A 17,266-nucleotide genomic window follows, 5' to 3' on the forward strand; every position below is an offset into this window, starting at 1 on the left:
CTTTTGAGGGGGAGCGGCACCTGGCGACCGCCTGCCCGGGCGTCGTTTGGACCGCTGGGTTGTGCACCATCTTCGGTCAAACATCTGCCTCATGAACAGGTCACCCTTATCAGGTAGTGTGACTTCCCCAGCTATAAATAGCCCCTAGGGTTGCCTTCCTTGTTCACCACCGACGCCATGGAACTTGCAGTCCGTTTAGTTCTTGGGGGATCCAATGGCTTAGCCCCCGGACCTGATCTTTCTCATGCCACTTCACCTAGTGAGGAAACTGTATGAGGTTGCCCTCAAGACAGTCGGGTAGATGATGCAGGTTGTCAACACCCAGGTCGACATAGAGGAGGCGGCGCAAGTACAGTTCCAGGGCGGCAAGCATCGCCAGAATGAAGACAACGATCCGCCGACCCATGAGGAACACCAAGCACGACAAGAGTCCTCCCGATTTCAAAAAAGGGCCCCCAAGGTCCTCACTGCTGAAGCCGACCCCACCAGGCCGACTACCTTCCTCCGGGAAGAGTTCAACGACACCCTAAACGCTCCGTACCCCTTCCACAAGTACGCACATCATAATCTTCGGGACTGCACAATCCTCAAGAAAGAGCTCGGCGCCCCGGTCGAGTACAAGCGACCCCGTTGCAATGACTTCCGTAGGGACGACAACCGTCGCGACTACTGCCACCTCGATGACCGCGGCGATCGTAGCTGCAACGACCGCTACCGCGACAACCGCGACGACCGCTGTAATGGCTGCGACGACCGCCACGATGACCGCCGATGTGATGGGCACGACGATCAGCACAGGGAGGAGCGCACCGACCAGCCAAACCAAAGCGCCGACCAAAACGAAGAGTTTCAGCAACCGGACCGTCAGGTCAACATCATCGTGGGCGCCCCAAGGAATTCTGCAGCAACTGTAAGCACAAGCTGCACCAGCAAGAGGTGCACTTTGTCTTCATACAGCCAGTCCAGTATCTGCGATGGTCAGAGCAGCCCATAACCATCTCTAGGGAAGATCATTGGGTACACATTCTAGATCCCGGGTCCTACCCGCTGGTGGTCTACCCGACCATAGACCGAGCTCTCCTGCCCAAGGTGCTGATTGACAGCGGTAGCGGGCTCAACATCATCTTCACAAAAATCCTGAAGCACTTGGACTTCTACTTTGAATGGCTCCAGCCCTATGAAGACCCCTTCTACGACATTGTGCCCGACAAAGAATCCTATCCTATTGGCCGAGTTGTTTTGCCAGTCACCTTTGGCACTCCCAGCAACTACTGTACAGAGCACATCATCTTCGAGGTGGCTAACTTCAAGACTTCCTACCATGCCATCTTTGGCAGGCCCATGCTGGCGAGGTTTATGGCAATCCCACACCCCACCTACCTCATACTCAAGATGTGAATTCCAAGTGGTGTCCTATCCATCTACGGCGACGTCGAGACGTCCTACAAGTGCGATATAGAGGCAGTACAACACGCTGAAACCCTAGACTACTCAGCCGAGGCCACCGCCTTGCTCGCCGAAGCCCAGAAGGTGGACAAAGACCAGCTCATGATCCCAGAGATGGAGCCGATGCCCACAACACTGCGGCCCGACGCCAAGGTCAAGAAGATCAACCTCGGCCTGAAAGACCCGACCAAGACAGCCCTCATAGTGTTTGACCTCTCCGCCAAATAGGAACTCGCGCTCACCAGTTTCCTCCAGGAAAACTTGAACATATTTGCGTGGAAGCCATCCGATATGCCCGCTGTCCCGCGGGAGCTAGGTGAGCACTCCTTGGACTTGAGCAAGACAACAAGACCGGTCAAGCAAAAGCTTCGTCGTTTCGCCCAAGATCGCAAGGAGGTCATTAGGGTAGAACTCAATAAGCTTTTAGCTTCTGGTTTCATCGATGAATGTAAGCACCTCGTTTGGTTAGCAAATCCAATCCTTGTAAAGAAGAAAACCGGTGAATTAAGAATTTGTATCGATTACACTAACCTCAACAGGCACTGCCCTAAGGACCCCTTCCCTCTTCCGCGCATCGACCAGGTCGTAGACTCAATGGATGGGAGCACCCTGCTGTGCTTGGTCCTGGGTCTTGACGACAATGTCATCGACATACGCTTCAATGTTCCGCCCTTGCTGGTCCCCCAGCGTGGTGCACATAGTTCGCTGAAAGGTGGGACAGGCATTTTTCAGGCCGAAAGGCATACGCACATAACAATACGTTCCCACCGAGGTGGTGAACTCCATTTTCTCCTCGTCCTCCCTTGCCATACTTATCTGGTGGTACCCGGAGTACGCATCCAAAAAACAAAGGAGGTCGCACCCCGCCATGGAATCGACAACTTGGTTGATGCGGGATAGCGGAAAAGGATCCTTCGGGCAAGCTTTGTTGAGGTCGGTGTAGTCGACGCACATCCAGAGCTTCCCGTTCGCCTTTGGCACGATGATCGGGTTGCCCAACCACTCTGGGTGGAGGACTTCCTGATTGATCCCGGCCTCCAGCATCTTGCGGACTTGCTCGCGGATGAAGTCTTGCCTCTTCGGGGCTAGCCGTCGCACTTTTTGTTGTACAGGCTATGCGTCGGGACGCACGGTAAGTTTGTGCTCGATCACCTTCCTGGGGACCCCGGGCATGTCCGACGGCTCCCACGCGAACACGTTGGTATTTGCTTGGAGGAAAGTGATGAGCGCGCCTTCCTATTCATCACTCAGTTGGGTCCGACCTTGATGGTCTTGCCGGGGCCATCCCCGAGCTGAACCTCCTTGGTGAGCGCGGCGTCATCGGGGATGATGCGTTGTTGGTTGAAGGGTGCGGGTTCTACTCTGGGTGCTCGTCATCATCGGCGGGTGCGGCCGTGGCTAGTGCCTCGAAGAGCTTCTCGGCATAGTACACTGTCCCTTTCATGTCGGTTTTCACTGAGATGACACCGGATGGACCCCCGAGATCTTCAGGGTTCAATAGGCGTAGTGCACTGCTGCCATGAACTTCGCCAAGGCCGGCCAACCCAGGATGGTGTTGTATGGCAAGTCGAACTCTGCCGCGTCAAAAGTGACGTTCTCCATCCGGAAGTTGTTCCGGTCGCCGAAAGTGACGGGTAGGTCAATTTTCCCCAAAGGGGTGGTTTTCCCCTTCATCACCCCGTAGAAGGGGTGCAAGAGGATGAGCTGCTAGGCACCCACAGTGGAAGACCTGGGGCAAGATGAGGTTGAGCTTGGCACCACCGTCGATGAGGACCCTCGCCACCCCTATGTTGCAGATTGTGGGGGTGACCACTACGGGCAACTGACCTACCCCCGCCATGTTGTCGGGATGATCGTTGCGGTCGAAGGTCAGGGGTGCGCCTGACCACTTCAGTAGTTGGGCATCCTCCGAGCAAGCCGCGGTGGAGCACACCTCCCGCCAAAGGAGTTTGGCCTTCCTTCGTGACGGCGGAGTGTTGGCCCCGCCAAAGATGGTGGTGACAGCCTGTTGGGGCTTGTTGGGGCTCGTGGAACCCCAGACTGCCTCCACCGGCTTCACCATCACCGTCTCTCCGGCGACGATCTTCCCGCTCCTTCTGGTGGTTCTTAGTCAAACCTTTGACCAACCGACATTCGGTCAAGTCGTGTCAATCAGTCTTGTGGATCTCGCACCATTTGCCACCAGCTAGACGTGCTAGCACTGGCCGCTTCTTGTCACCTCCCGGACCCCCAGGTAGTGAAGGTCTATTTCGCACCTCCCAAACCCTCGGGTAGTGGAGGTCGGTTTCATCCCTCTAGACCCAACGCGGCTACAGCCTTCCTTTTGTTCTTTTTGTCCCCCTGGCCCTTGTCGGGTCGGGGGTGTTTCTCTTCTTGCTAGGCGGCTACCTCCCGCGGAGGGGGCAGGGCTTATGCTTCGGCCTCCCTAGGCGTACTTATCGGCCAGGGCGAATAGTTTGGCCACCGTTTCGATGTTGTGGGTCCCCAGCTTCCCCCTCAACCGCTGGTCAATGAGACCTTGCTTGAAGGTGACTATCACTGAGGTCGGGGTGATGCGAGGGATGGTGTTGCGGACTTGACTGAAATGCTGGATGTACTGTCACAGCGTTTCATCATCACGTTGATGAACGGCGTGGAGATTGCTCTCCATGCCAGGGCGGGTGAATGAACCCACAAAGTTGGCGACGAACTGCTCACTCAGGTCTGCCCATGAACGAACACATCCCACAGGGAGGTTCATTAGCCATGACCGTACCAACCCGCGGAGGGTGACATGGAAGTAGTTGGCCATGACCTCCGGCCCCCCGCCGGTAGCCTGAATTGCCGTCATGTAGATTTGGAGGAACTCCTCCGGGTCGATGGTGTCATCGTATTTCTCTAGGATCTCAGGCCGAAACTTGGTTGGCCAGTTGACCCGGTGGAGGTTGGACGTGAATACGCAACACCCGACCCTGTAGGGGCCAGCGTCGTTGTCCCCATTCGTGTGGGTGCTCCCTTCTCGCCGAGAGTCCCTCCTAGGGGCAGACCCTGACAAGGCTTGGTCTTCTGTTCGGGGTGGCTTGCGATGCCACTCCCGGCTCCACTCCAGGGTGACTCGTGCGTCCTCCCTCAAGCGGTTCCGCTCAAGGAGGGTGCGTAAGTCCTGCTACCCGGAGCGAGAGAAGACATGATGGACTTCCGCGAGCGGCTAGGGGATGGACGGGGGGCTGAACTAGACCCACGTCCATCCCGGCCAGTTTGGCCGCGCGAGCTTTCGCCCAGCCCATAAGGAGCCTGGGCCTTGCCTACTAGCTTGGCCAAATCTTCCAACTATCGCCACTCCGGAGTCTCGACCCCAGCCTCCACCGGTGGGTGTCGGAGAAGGGCCTGGGCGGCCACCAGGGCGTCTCCTGGCAGCAAGCTGTCGAAGTTGAGGCGACGGCGGGCGCGGGAGCCGCGTCGGCGGGCCGCTGCCTCGACGCGTTTGTTCACCTCCTCCTGGAAGCGGGCCACCCGACCCACGACGGAGACCGTTCCGCCGGAGATCGAGTGGGGAGTGTTGATGCATGGCGGCACCGAAGCTGCGGTGTCCGGTCACCACGGAGCAGGGACGAGTGTCGGCGACTGCGACGCTGCCGCCTGTCGGTGGGGTGTTTCTTGCCCACCGCTGGCTTCACCGTTTGACTCATTGTAGTGAGCCTGACAACAATCGAAACGGCTCCCCATTGCCTTTGCGCAGATGGGAAGCTTCGAATCTCAATGCACCACTATCCCCCTACCTAGCACGCCAGCTGACGGTGGTCAAGCACCGAGAGCGGGGATCCGATTGGACCCCCTTTTAGAGATCTAGCCTGGGGGTTAGTTCGTGTGTAGGGATTCGAGAGATGTTTAGGTGAGTTAGTGTATGATTTTGCTAAGACGGCTTTTAGACAGGTTCAGGCAGCTCGAAAGCGTAACACCCTACATCATGTGTGTCCTGTTGCTTAAAGTTGTCTGTCCTGTGTTTGTACAAGAGCTGGCCTTTAATAGGCCAAGCCCATTGGGGGGGATTGATTGGAGCGAGCCTTGCACCCCAATCCATCTCTTTACATTGTGTGTGTGAACGCGGCAACTCAATGTCCGCCCTCCTTGCTACAATTCCTCTGATGCGCCATCCATTTGCCCTGATGCTCCCTTTCCTTGGTACGCACAGTGCCGAAGCACCCCGTCCAAGTCCCCTGTATGTCAATTGCATATTTTACCATCTTACATGGTAATCCTTGCTTTTATCAGCCCGGCCCCACCGTCTCGGGATGGGGAGCGTTGAACCTGGCTCCCGGGGACCTTCTCGGGAGCCCTTCGCCGCTTCCCGGGTCCACAGTGTGGGCCCATCCTTCTGACAAAGTCCACGGAAGGCCTTTTGCCGCCTCCTAGGTCCTCAATGTGGGCCCACCTCTTTGGCAGAGGGTGGCCGAGAGCCCGGCGGGGCGCTCGCCGCCTGTTGGACAGGACGAGTGAGGTCGTCAGTCCCCGAGGCACCCAGGCACGTCCCATCAACTGTAATGATGGTGTTTTTACGAGGACGGGTCGCTTACTCACGACCTACCTCGACTGCTGTTGGGATACGATTTCTACCGCATAAAACCAGGAAGAGCTGTCGTATAAGTATCATGGGATTACCACTCGACGCACTACTGGTGCGTAAGATGTAGATTTGCGTCGGTGCAGTGAAGACGATCAACATAGTCGATCAACGTAGTCGTACGTAGTCGATCACGTCAACGTCCAGCAGCTCCTCAGCAGCTCGTCCACGTGCAGCAAGATCGCCCTCGTGCCGCGGCTCATCGTCGGCTTGTCGTGGCTCGTCGGCGGCTCGTCCAAGTGCTGCAGGCGCAACACCTCCAAGGTATCCACACGTGCAGGGAGGAAGCGTCGCAATCCGGACTGCTAGATCCGCGAGTTGCAACAAGCGAGGGCGTGGGAGGCGCGGCAGATGTATTTCGCCAAAAGGTGTAAACCCTAGGGCGCCCCCACCCCTCTATTTATAGAGGTTCCTGACGGGCCTCTAGGTCCGAGGCCCATTAGTACTTCTAAACCTAATCCAACTCGGATCAGATCCAAATTGGGCTTCCAGCCCCTTAAGTGTGTGACCCTATGGGTTCGGATACGTATAGACATGGCCCGAGTACTCCTACTCGGCCCAATAGTCGGTAGCGGCCTCTAGCAAGACGTGCCAACTCCTATACGCACACGAAGATCATATCAGACGAACCATCGCAACATAATATACATGCTATTCCCTTTGCCTCACGATATTTGGTCTAGCTTCAAGCCGACCGCTCTTTCTCGATCCTGTGATTCGGAATCCCTTTGTAGGTTAACTCTTAATCGTACGTAGCATGGCCATGCATTTTCGGATCCGATCACTCGAGGGGCCCAGAGATATCACTCTCAATCAGAGAGGGGCAAATCCCATCTTGATTGACCATGTTTCATAGCATGCTTCTTGACAAACCCGAAAGCTACCTTTATAACTACCCTGTTACGGCGTAGCGTTTGATAGCCCCTAAGTAGGTCGATCCACATCTTGAATACATGCGACAATCTCAGGTCTAAGGACAAAGCGTATATGTTGTTTAAAGAGAGAACTACTTCTCGTGTTGGGTCAGTCCTAGCACATGTCTCCACATGTGTCCACATTATTAGTTCAACATCTCCATGTCCATGACTTGTGAAACATAGTCATCAACTAATACATGTGCTAGTCTAATATTCATGTGTGTCCTCACATGAACTGCGACTAGGGACTACTTTAGAATAACCATACAAGTAAAGAGTTTCACATACAATTCACATAATTGCAAATCAATTCAAGTAGCCTTTAATGGATATTCAATGAACACAATATACAAATCATGGATACAAATGGAATATCACCATCTCTATTATTGCCTCTAGGGCATACTTCCAACAGTCTCCCACTTGCACTAGAGTCAATCTAGAAGGTACCTAATACCCATAGCTCTTACATGCGCATCATGCTTAGCCTGCGGGAGTGGTTTTGTCAACGGATCAGAAATTTTCAGATCCGTGTGTATTTTGCATATCTTGATCTCACCCCGATTAACGAAGTCTTGAATGAGATGAAATCGCCGCATTACATGTTTGTTTTTCTGGTGGTTCCTTGGCTCCTTTGCTTGCGCAATTGCCCCATTATCATCACAGTAGAGATTCAATGGGCTGGACGCATTCGGGAACACACCAAGCTCAATGAGCAAATTCCTTATCCAAACACCTTCCTTCGCGGCTTCCGAAGCCGCGATGTACTCGGCTTCTGTCGTAGAATCGGCCACCGTCTCCTATTTGGAACTCTTTCAACTAACAGCACCACCATTTAGCGTGAACACAAATCCTGATTGTGACTTTGAATCATCTCTGTCGGTTTGGAAACTAGCATCGGTGTAACCTGTTACAACGAGCTCCTCCTCAGCTCCATAGACGAGGAACATATCTTTAGTCCTTCTCAAGTACTTAAGAATGTTTTTCACCGCTGTCCAGTGACTCTCACCTGGATCAGATTGGTGTCTGCTTGTCATACTTAGCGCATATGAAACATCTGGGCGAGTACTTATCATTGCATACATGATAGATCCAATAGCCGAGGCATATGGCACTCTACTCATGCGATCCCGCTCATCAGCAGTCGAAGGACACTGAGTCTTGCTTAGATGTATGCCATGTGACATAGGCAAGAACCCTTTCTTTGCCTCTTTCATGCTGAACCGCTTCAACACTTTGTCAATGTAAGTATCTTGGCTTAAACCCATAAGCCTTCTCGATCTATCTCTATAAATCTTAATGCCCAGAATATATGCCGCTTCCCCTAAGTCCTTCATCGAAAAACTATTTTTCAATGAAGTCTTTACGGACTCAAGCATAGGAATGTTATTTCCAATCAGTAATATGTCATCCACATATAAGATTAGAAATACTACAGAGCTCCCACTAACCTTCTTGTAAACACAAGACTCTTCTTCGTTCTTGGTGAAGTCAAACCCTTTGACCACTTCATCAAAACGAATGTTCCAACTCCTAGATGCTTGCTTCAATCCATAAATGGATCTCTGAAGCTTGCATACCTTTCCAGCATTTTTTGGATCGACAAAACCCTCGGGCTGTATCATATACACGTCCTCAGCAAGGTTTGCATTCAGGAAAGCTGTCTTGACATCCATCTGCCATATCTCATAATCGAAATATGCAGCTATAGCTAGAATAATCCGAATGGACTTAAGCATCACTACGGCGCGAGAAGGTCTCGTCATAGTCAACTCCTTGAACTTGTCGAAAACCTTTTGCGACAAGTCGTGCTTTATAGATGCGAACATTTCCATCCATGTCCTTTTTCTTCTTATATATCCACTTGCACTCTATGGCTTTAACACCATCAGGCGGGTCAACCAAGTTCCAAACTTGATTGTCTCCCATGGACTCTATTTCGGATTGCATGGCACTGTGCCATTTTTCGGAGTCTGGGTCCATCATTGCTTCTGCATATGTCGCAGGCTCATCATTGTCCAACAATAATATTTCCCGCATTTCGCAGAGCCTTGCTGACCTTCGTGGTTGTGGCGGTGCTTCTCTTGCCATGGGTATCTCAACTTGTTCTGCTACGTTAGCATCACTCATTGATTCTTGCCCGATCGACTCATCTTGAACTTCTTCAAGATGCACTGTCTTTCCACTCGTTTCTCCTTTGAGAAACTCTTTCTCTAGTAAAACCCCGTTCCGAGCGACAAACACTTTGCCTTCTGATCGGTTGTAGAAATAATATCCCAAAGTTTCCTTTGGATATCCCACGAAAATGCACTTATTCGACTTGGGTGTGATCTTGTCCGACTGAAGTCGCTTGACAAACACTTCACATCCCCAAATCTTTAGAAAAGACAAACTAGGAACCTTTCCAGTCCATATCTCATATGGTGTCTTAACTACGGACTTAGATGGTACCCTATTAAGTGTGAAAGCTGCTGTTAATAGAGCGTATCCCCAAAATGACAACGGTAGGTCCGAATGGCTCATCATTGATCGAACCATGTCTAACAAAGTTCGATTACGTCGCTCGGATACACCATTTCTCTGAGGTGTTCCAGGCGGCGTAAGTTGTGGAACAATTCCGCAACTCTTTAGATGATTGCTAAACTCGTGGCTCAAATACTCGCCTCCACGATTAGATCGTAAGGCCTTAATTTTCTTGCCACGCTGATTTTCAACTTCATTCTGAAATTCCTTCAACTTTTCAAAGGTTTCAGACTTGTGCCTCATCAAGTAGACATAGCCATATCTACTAAAATCATCAGTGAAAGTTATGAAGTATTGGAATTCTCCTCTAGCCGTCGTGCTCATTGGTCTGCATACATCACTATGTACGAGTTCCAACAAGTCTACTGCTCTCTCAGGAAATCCTGTGAAAGGCGTCTTGGCCATCTTGCCTAGCAAGCAAGCCTCACATGTCTCGTATGATTCAAAATCAAACGAAGTTAGAAGTCCATCAGAATGGAGCTTCTTCATGCGTTTTTCACTTATATGACCCAAACGACAATGCCACAAGTAGGTAGGACTCAAATCATTAGGCCGAGACCTTTTAGCACTTACGTTACAGACATGTGAACCATCAAGATTTAAAACAAATAATCCATTCACAATGGGTGCAAAAGCCATAAACATATCATTCTTAGAGATCACACAACTATTATTTTCACTCGCAAATGAATAACCATACTTCATCAAGCATGAAGGAGACAAAATGTTTCGACTTAAACTAGGAACGAAATAACAATTATTCAACTTCATAATAAATCCTGACGGGAGGTGGAGTTGCATCGTCCCGACGGTCAACGCAGCAACTCTTGCATTATTGCCCACGCGGAAATCAACTTCTCCTCTTTCCACGCTTCTACTTCTTATCATTCCCTGCATCGAATTGCAAATATGAGCAACCGATCCGGTATCAAATACCTAAGAATTAATAATTGTATCAGCAAGAAAAATGTTGTCTATAACATTAACAACAAGCGTACCTGAGGTAGAAGTACTCTTACTTCCGCCATTCTTCAACAAAGCTAGGTACTGCTTGCAGTTTCTCTTCCAGTGACCAAGTTCATGACAGTAAAAGCACTCTTTGTCTGGAGCAGGTCCAGGTCCAGCTTTAGCCTTGGGCGTTGGGTTTGGCTTGGACGTTCCAGCCTTGCCCTTCTTCTTCCAAGAATTGCCCTTCTTCTTAAAGCTAGGCTTGTTCTGTATAGCCATCACATGGCTGGTACTAGCGCTTTTCTTAATGTCTACCTCTGCTGTCTTGAGCATACCACACAGGTCATTCAGACCCTTCTCCGTCCCATGCATATGGTAGTTCGAGATGAAGTTCCCATAGCTAGGCGGAAGAGATGAAAGAATGAAGTCAGTGGCCAACTCTTTGCCCATTGGGAAGCCTAGCTTCTCCAATCGCTGAGTGTAACCAACCATCTTGATTACATGTGGTCCTACTGTTGCGCCTTCTGCTAGCTTGCACTCCAGAAAGGCTTTGGACACATTGAACCTTTCAGTCCTAGCCTATGTCTGGAACATGTCTTTGAGCGCCACGATCATATCGTGTGCCTCATGATTTGTTTCGAACTGCATCTGCAGCTCGGGTTCCATGCAAGCAAGCATAAGGCAGCTTACCTCAAGATTAGCATCAAATGCCTTCTTGTAAGCAGCCTTAACGGTAGCAGATGCATCATCAGCAGATACTGGTGGTAGTGGGGTGTCTAGAACATCTTGCTTTTTATCGGTCCTAAGAACAATTCTCAGGTTACGGATCCAATCCGAGTAGTTTGTTCCATTCAACTTGTCCTTCTCAAGGACCGAACGCAAAGCAAACGATGTGGTGGTTTTGCTAGGTGCCATTTAATCTACAACAAAAGTAATGCAAAATACACTAAGACAAACGTATCCATGATAGAGCAAATCACATTAAGCTATTTTAACAGAATCTACTCCCACTAAAATCAATATCCCTCTATTGAAACTTAGTGATTCAGGATCCACAACTAACAAGTCTACTAGTGAGCTTTAGCATCACCGCTAGCAAACAAGGTAGATCGGGAAGCAACTTTTGCTAATCATATCACATATGACTTTTGTTGTTGACATCTCTATGTCTCGGCGCCCAACCTTTATGCCCCAAGGTCCTTAACCGTTAAGATAACCTTGTTAAGCAAACCAACCCTTATGCGCGTAAGTGTCCGACACAAACCCGTCTAGTCAAGGAAAACTAGTGGTACCCTAATTTCATAGACCTACCACTAATTGTACAAGACATAGGACGGTGCAAGTTTTAGTTGGGAGGGCATACTAACTTAAACTTTGTGAGGGATCGTTCTACTTCTAACATCACAGCATGCAGAAAGTAAAACATAAATAGAATAGCATTCACACAGTTGTGACACAGTATGGCCCGTTTTTCTTATGGTGATCTCCATCTCCATAGAATCTGTTCACCATGGTGATCTCCATCTCCATGTTCCATGTGCGCCATCCTCCTGGTGATGAGTCCTCCAAGAACTAGAACATGCTATTACGCCTAATAGCTAGTAAAGAAGCTAGTAATGAAGATTACATAGTTGCTTGGATCATCACAGATTGGTACGCAGACCATTAAATACATTAAGGTGACAACACATATGGCTCCTGCCGTGTTGCCGTACGCGCGACACGCAGGTCACGAATGAGTTACACACATGCATCACATACACAAAGGGGCCATACTGATCACAAGATATATACATACATCCTGCAAAATAGAGTTAGGCGTTCTAACGTTCCAAACTTCGGATGCCCGAAACTCCATGTTCCAAGCCGAATTTGGGAAATCTAATTTCGCCGAAAACGGCAAAGCGGTTGAATTTCATGTGTAACTTTTTCTGTAGATCAATTTTCATATAAAATTCGCCCCGATCCGAGATCGTACCAAAAAGTTACGGCTGATTTACCGAAGCATACGCATACGGCAAAAATCCGGACCCCGGTTGTAGCTCCCATCTACTTTTGCACATCTAATGCGCCTGGCGTATGACCCTGGATTTCGATTCGACCAATCATATTGATCTTCGCTCACTGCAACTGGATTTACGTGTATCACTTAACTCCGATGGCGGAAACCGACCGGTAGGAGTATGTCGTTACACTACCATTGCAGCAAGAGCACGAAACCAGGACATAGATCAAACTGAAAACTCGCATATCTCCATATGCACACATCCCGAATCCAAAACTAAACAGCTACGGCTCATGATACCACTGTTGGGATACGAGGTAGGCTACACTAGCGCAAATCAAAATTTCTACCGCGTAAAACCAGGAAGAGCTACCGTAGAAGGATCACGGGATTACCACTCGACGCACTATTGGTGCGGAAGATGTAGATTTGCGTCGGTGCAGTGAAGACGATCAACGTAGTCGTACGTAGTCGATCAACGTAGTCGTACGTAGTCGATCACGTCAACGTCCAGCAGCTCCTCAGCAGCTCGTCCACGTGCAGCAAGATCGCCCTCGTGCCGCGGCTCGTCGTCGGCTCGTCGTGGCTCGTCGGCGGCTCGTCCAAGTGCTGCAGGCGCAACACCTCCAAGGTATCCACACATGCAGGGAGGAAGCGTCGCAAGCCGGACTGCTAGATCCGCGAGTTGCAACAGGCGAGGGCGTGGGAGGCGCGGCAGATGTATTTCGCCAAAAGGTGTAAACCCTAGGGCGCCCCCACCCCTCTATTTATAGAGGTTCCTGACGGGCCTCTAGGTCCGAGGCCCATTAGTACTTCTAAACCTAATCCAACTCGGATCAGATCCGAATTGGGCTTCCAGCCCCTTAAGTGTGTGACCCTATGGGTTCGGATACATATAGACATGGCCCGAGTACTCCTACTCGGCCCAATAGTCGGTAGCGGCCTCTAGCAAGACGTGCCAACTCCTATACGCACACGAAGATCATATCAGACGAACCATCGCAACATAATATACATGCTATTCCCTTTGCCTCACGATATTTGGTCTAGCTTCAAGCCGACCGCTCTTTCTCGATCCTGTGGTTCGGAATCCCTTTGTAGGTTAACTCTTAATCGTACGTAGCATGACCATGCATTTTCGGATCCGATCACTCGAGGGGCCCAGAGATATCACTCTCAATCAGAGAGGGGCAAATCCCATCTTGATTGACCATGTTTCATAGCATGCTTCTTGACAAACCCGAAAGCTACCTTTATAACTACCCTGTTACGGCGTAGCGTTTGATAGCCCCTAAGTAGGTCGATCCACATCTTGAATACATGCGACAATCTCAGGTCTAAGGACAAAGCGTATATGTTGTTTAAAGAGAGAACTACTTCTCGTGTTGGGTCAGTCCTAGCACATGTCTCCACATGTGTCCACATTATTAGTTCAACATCTCCATGTCCATGACTTGTGAAACATAGTCATCAACTAATACATGTGCTAGTCTAATATTCATGTGTGTCCTCACATGAACTCCGACTAGGGACTACTTTAGAATAACCATACAAGTAAAGAGTTTCACATACAATTCACATAATTGCAAATCAATTCAAGTAGCCTTTAATGGATATTCAATGAACACAATATACAAATCATGGATACAAATGGAATATCATCATCTCTATGATTGCCTCTAGGGCATACTTCCAACAACTGCCGCACCCTTCTCATGCTAGGATACGCCACCGCTTGCTTAGGTGCGAAGCGAGCCTTCCGGGAAGCCTCCTCGGCCGCGTCCCGTTCCCATCACGTGGGCCCTCGGCGGGTCCCGCAATGTGGAGACGATATTTTCGTGGTCCTTCATGGGCTTCGTATTTTGGGACCCATCCCCTTAGTGGGCTCTATGAAGAGGGAGCCTTTTTCTGCAGGCAGGCTCCAACTGTAAGTGCCTCCTCGGGGAACCCTGTTCCTTAGCGCTGACACCCTCTGATTTGGCAGTAAAACTCTAGGTGATAGCAAGCACGCCAGACTTTTGGCAAAGAAATTAGGTTCATGAGGGAGGGAGGGAGGAACGGAGGAATTTTTTTTAAAAAAATAGAAAGAGAGAGGAGTATGACATCCAGCATAGAAGTGCAAATTTTAGTTTTTTTAAAAAAATGAAAAAGAACGTGGGAAAAATCCGAGGCTTTGGAATCCTATGAAAAAGCTCCTTTTTAGTTGTCCCGAGGAAGTACAATCAACTTTAGTAGTCTCCTTGCTACACCCTACACAATCTGCAGGGTGAAGCTGGATGGAACATGGAACCTATGCGAAAGCTTTGCTCCCACAGAAACAAGCGTCCTCCAACAGAATCAACTCCTATCTCCTCTTTTCCGACTAATTTCTTTTTCCTGAAAGGATCTAAACACTTTGTGCATTTTAATCTGCAGCATACATCCCATCCCAATTAGAGCAAACTGCGGAATTTTTTCGGAGCCAGTAGTTTCCTCCAGCGTTTTTTTTTTTCTGTACCTGTATCCTTCTACCTTGTCTGAATTCTTAGGGAGCGTTTGATTTCTCGAGCTAAAAGTTTAGTTCGTGTCACATCGAATATTCGGAGGCTAATTAGGAGAACTAAACATGAGTTAATTATAAAACTAATTGTACAGATGGAGGCTAAACACTAAACGGCGAGATGAATCTATTAAGTCTAATTAATTCATCATTAGCAAATGGTTAATGATGCAGCACATTGTCAAATCATGGACTAATTAGGCTTAATAGATTCGTTTCGCCATTTAGTCTCCATCTTTGTAATGGATTTTGTAAATAATCTACATTTAATACTCCTAATTAGTATCTAAACTGGATGTGACAGGTGTTAAAAATAAGCAAAGTAACCAACCGCCGCTTATAGCAGGTGTGGTCCATGAAATCAGATAATAAAAACAAATCCAGAATCCGCTCATGGACAGCGTATTTCGAACAGTTTGGTGGGCAGTGTGGGAATGTGGGCCACTGTATAAACATTCTGCCAATCACCCCCGCAAGACTTTCATAGCAAGCAAGCTGATAAAATAAAAGATAGCAGTAGTAGGAATAAAGGTAAAGCAGTTGGGAGTAGTGAGTACCGACCTCTTGCTGCTCAACTACTGTGGCATCACAAGGGCGGTCAGGAGTGAGCTGGAATACGGGTTGGACAGCATCAATTCCCAGCTGCAGCTGCTCGCTTCCTTTGGCCCGGAGTCCAAGACTGCCGACAGGTCAATATGTTCAGAACTTGAGATGCCTCTCCTGAAAAACAAAGGGAAGATTCATTGATAAGATTTCATTGATAAGGATGTTCATGATTACGCCAAACACCTTTTGTGCATTACTAGTAAATTAAAAGTTTAGAAAGTGGTATCTTAGCTAGATGGTAAGTGAGGGAAAGACATACCTGGAAGATTAGCATATGCTTGGAACAAACTCGTTTGTGTCTCTTCTTTTTTTTTGAAAGATGTTTGTGTCTTTTCTTTCCTGCTCATTCCCATCTCAGATCAAAGACAACTGTGTATAGCAAGCATATGCTTGGAAAAAAAGTACTTTGTGTCTCTTTTCTCTTCTCATTTCCATCTTTCATATCAACAGTATCTGCACCTTGAGCATATGCTCGAAAGTCCTTTATGTCTCTTTTTCCTTCAGTTCTTTCTTTCAGATCAACAATACTGCACACTGAAACATAAAATCATCATGTGATAGACAGTATGAGAATCAGACAACTCATGTACTCTTGTCAATCATATGACAGATGAAGCGATGCATACACAAGGTGATAGCCAAGTTATATACAGATAGGGTGCAATAATATGTCAAATACTTGTAACAATCAGTGGTTGCATAGTTTTTTAGTTCAAATGGAAGTGTTTCGTAGGCTCAAATCTAAATAAAATACTGAAGTTTTCTGTATATTAATTTTTTATTGCTACTATCCGTATCTGGCCAATGTTTGTTTATCAAGTCACTCTATCAAGAGGCAAGTGCCCATTAAATTCCTTTTACTTCCGTTTTTCTTTTTTTCAGTCCTCACATATGAATCCAGCTTCGACAACATAATAGACTAGGCCATGTCCTTGAGGAACCTTGTAGATTTCGACCAGTGTTCGATTGATCCATGAAAAGCTTCAATCCATCAGACTCACATTGCTAGGTCCTTCAACTGAACCCACCATCTTGAGTTCCTCATGTACCCATTGATGCTAAGTAACAGCCTGGCTCTGCTGCAGTGCTGCAAAAGCTATCTGCCCATCTCCCTGACTATCTATGTATAGAAGTCCAAATATAAGAGTCCATCTTTTTATATATAAAAGAGATACAGGCAATTTACACTTCATAGAATAGGCTATGAAACACAGCTTTTATGCCACAAGCAAAAGTGCTCAACTAGACAACTATAGCTCCTTGTTCTAAGGGCATCCACAATGTTGGGAAAAGGCAGTAAGGAAGCTTATTGCTGACTTTGCCATTGTGGACGCAGGTTTATGATGACCCTGATTTAAAAAATTGTTCTCTCTTTGCTCCCTGCCTAGCACAAAGTTTCACAGCCATGCTGAACGAATCTATTCTTGTGTACTGACACTGGACAAATCTCTACTTCGTAGCTATATCAAATGTAGGAGCACAGAAAACACATGAATTTGTTTTCAACCGTGAAACCAAAAGCATACGAAAAGGGGAACAAACTATGACACCTACAGTTAATAGTCAATGTCAATCATCCAATTTGCAAGGTATGTTCTGGGCTCCACAATAATGTCTCTCTCTTCGTGCTATTCACATAAAAAAGTAGTATAATGGCAGGTACGTGCTGCTTGACAGCTTGA

This window comes from Setaria viridis, chromosome 3, assembly GCF_005286985.2.
Source record: "Setaria viridis chromosome 3, Setaria_viridis_v4.0, whole genome shotgun sequence".
NCBI classification, from domain to species: domain Eukaryota; kingdom Viridiplantae; phylum Streptophyta; class Magnoliopsida; order Poales; family Poaceae; genus Setaria; species Setaria viridis.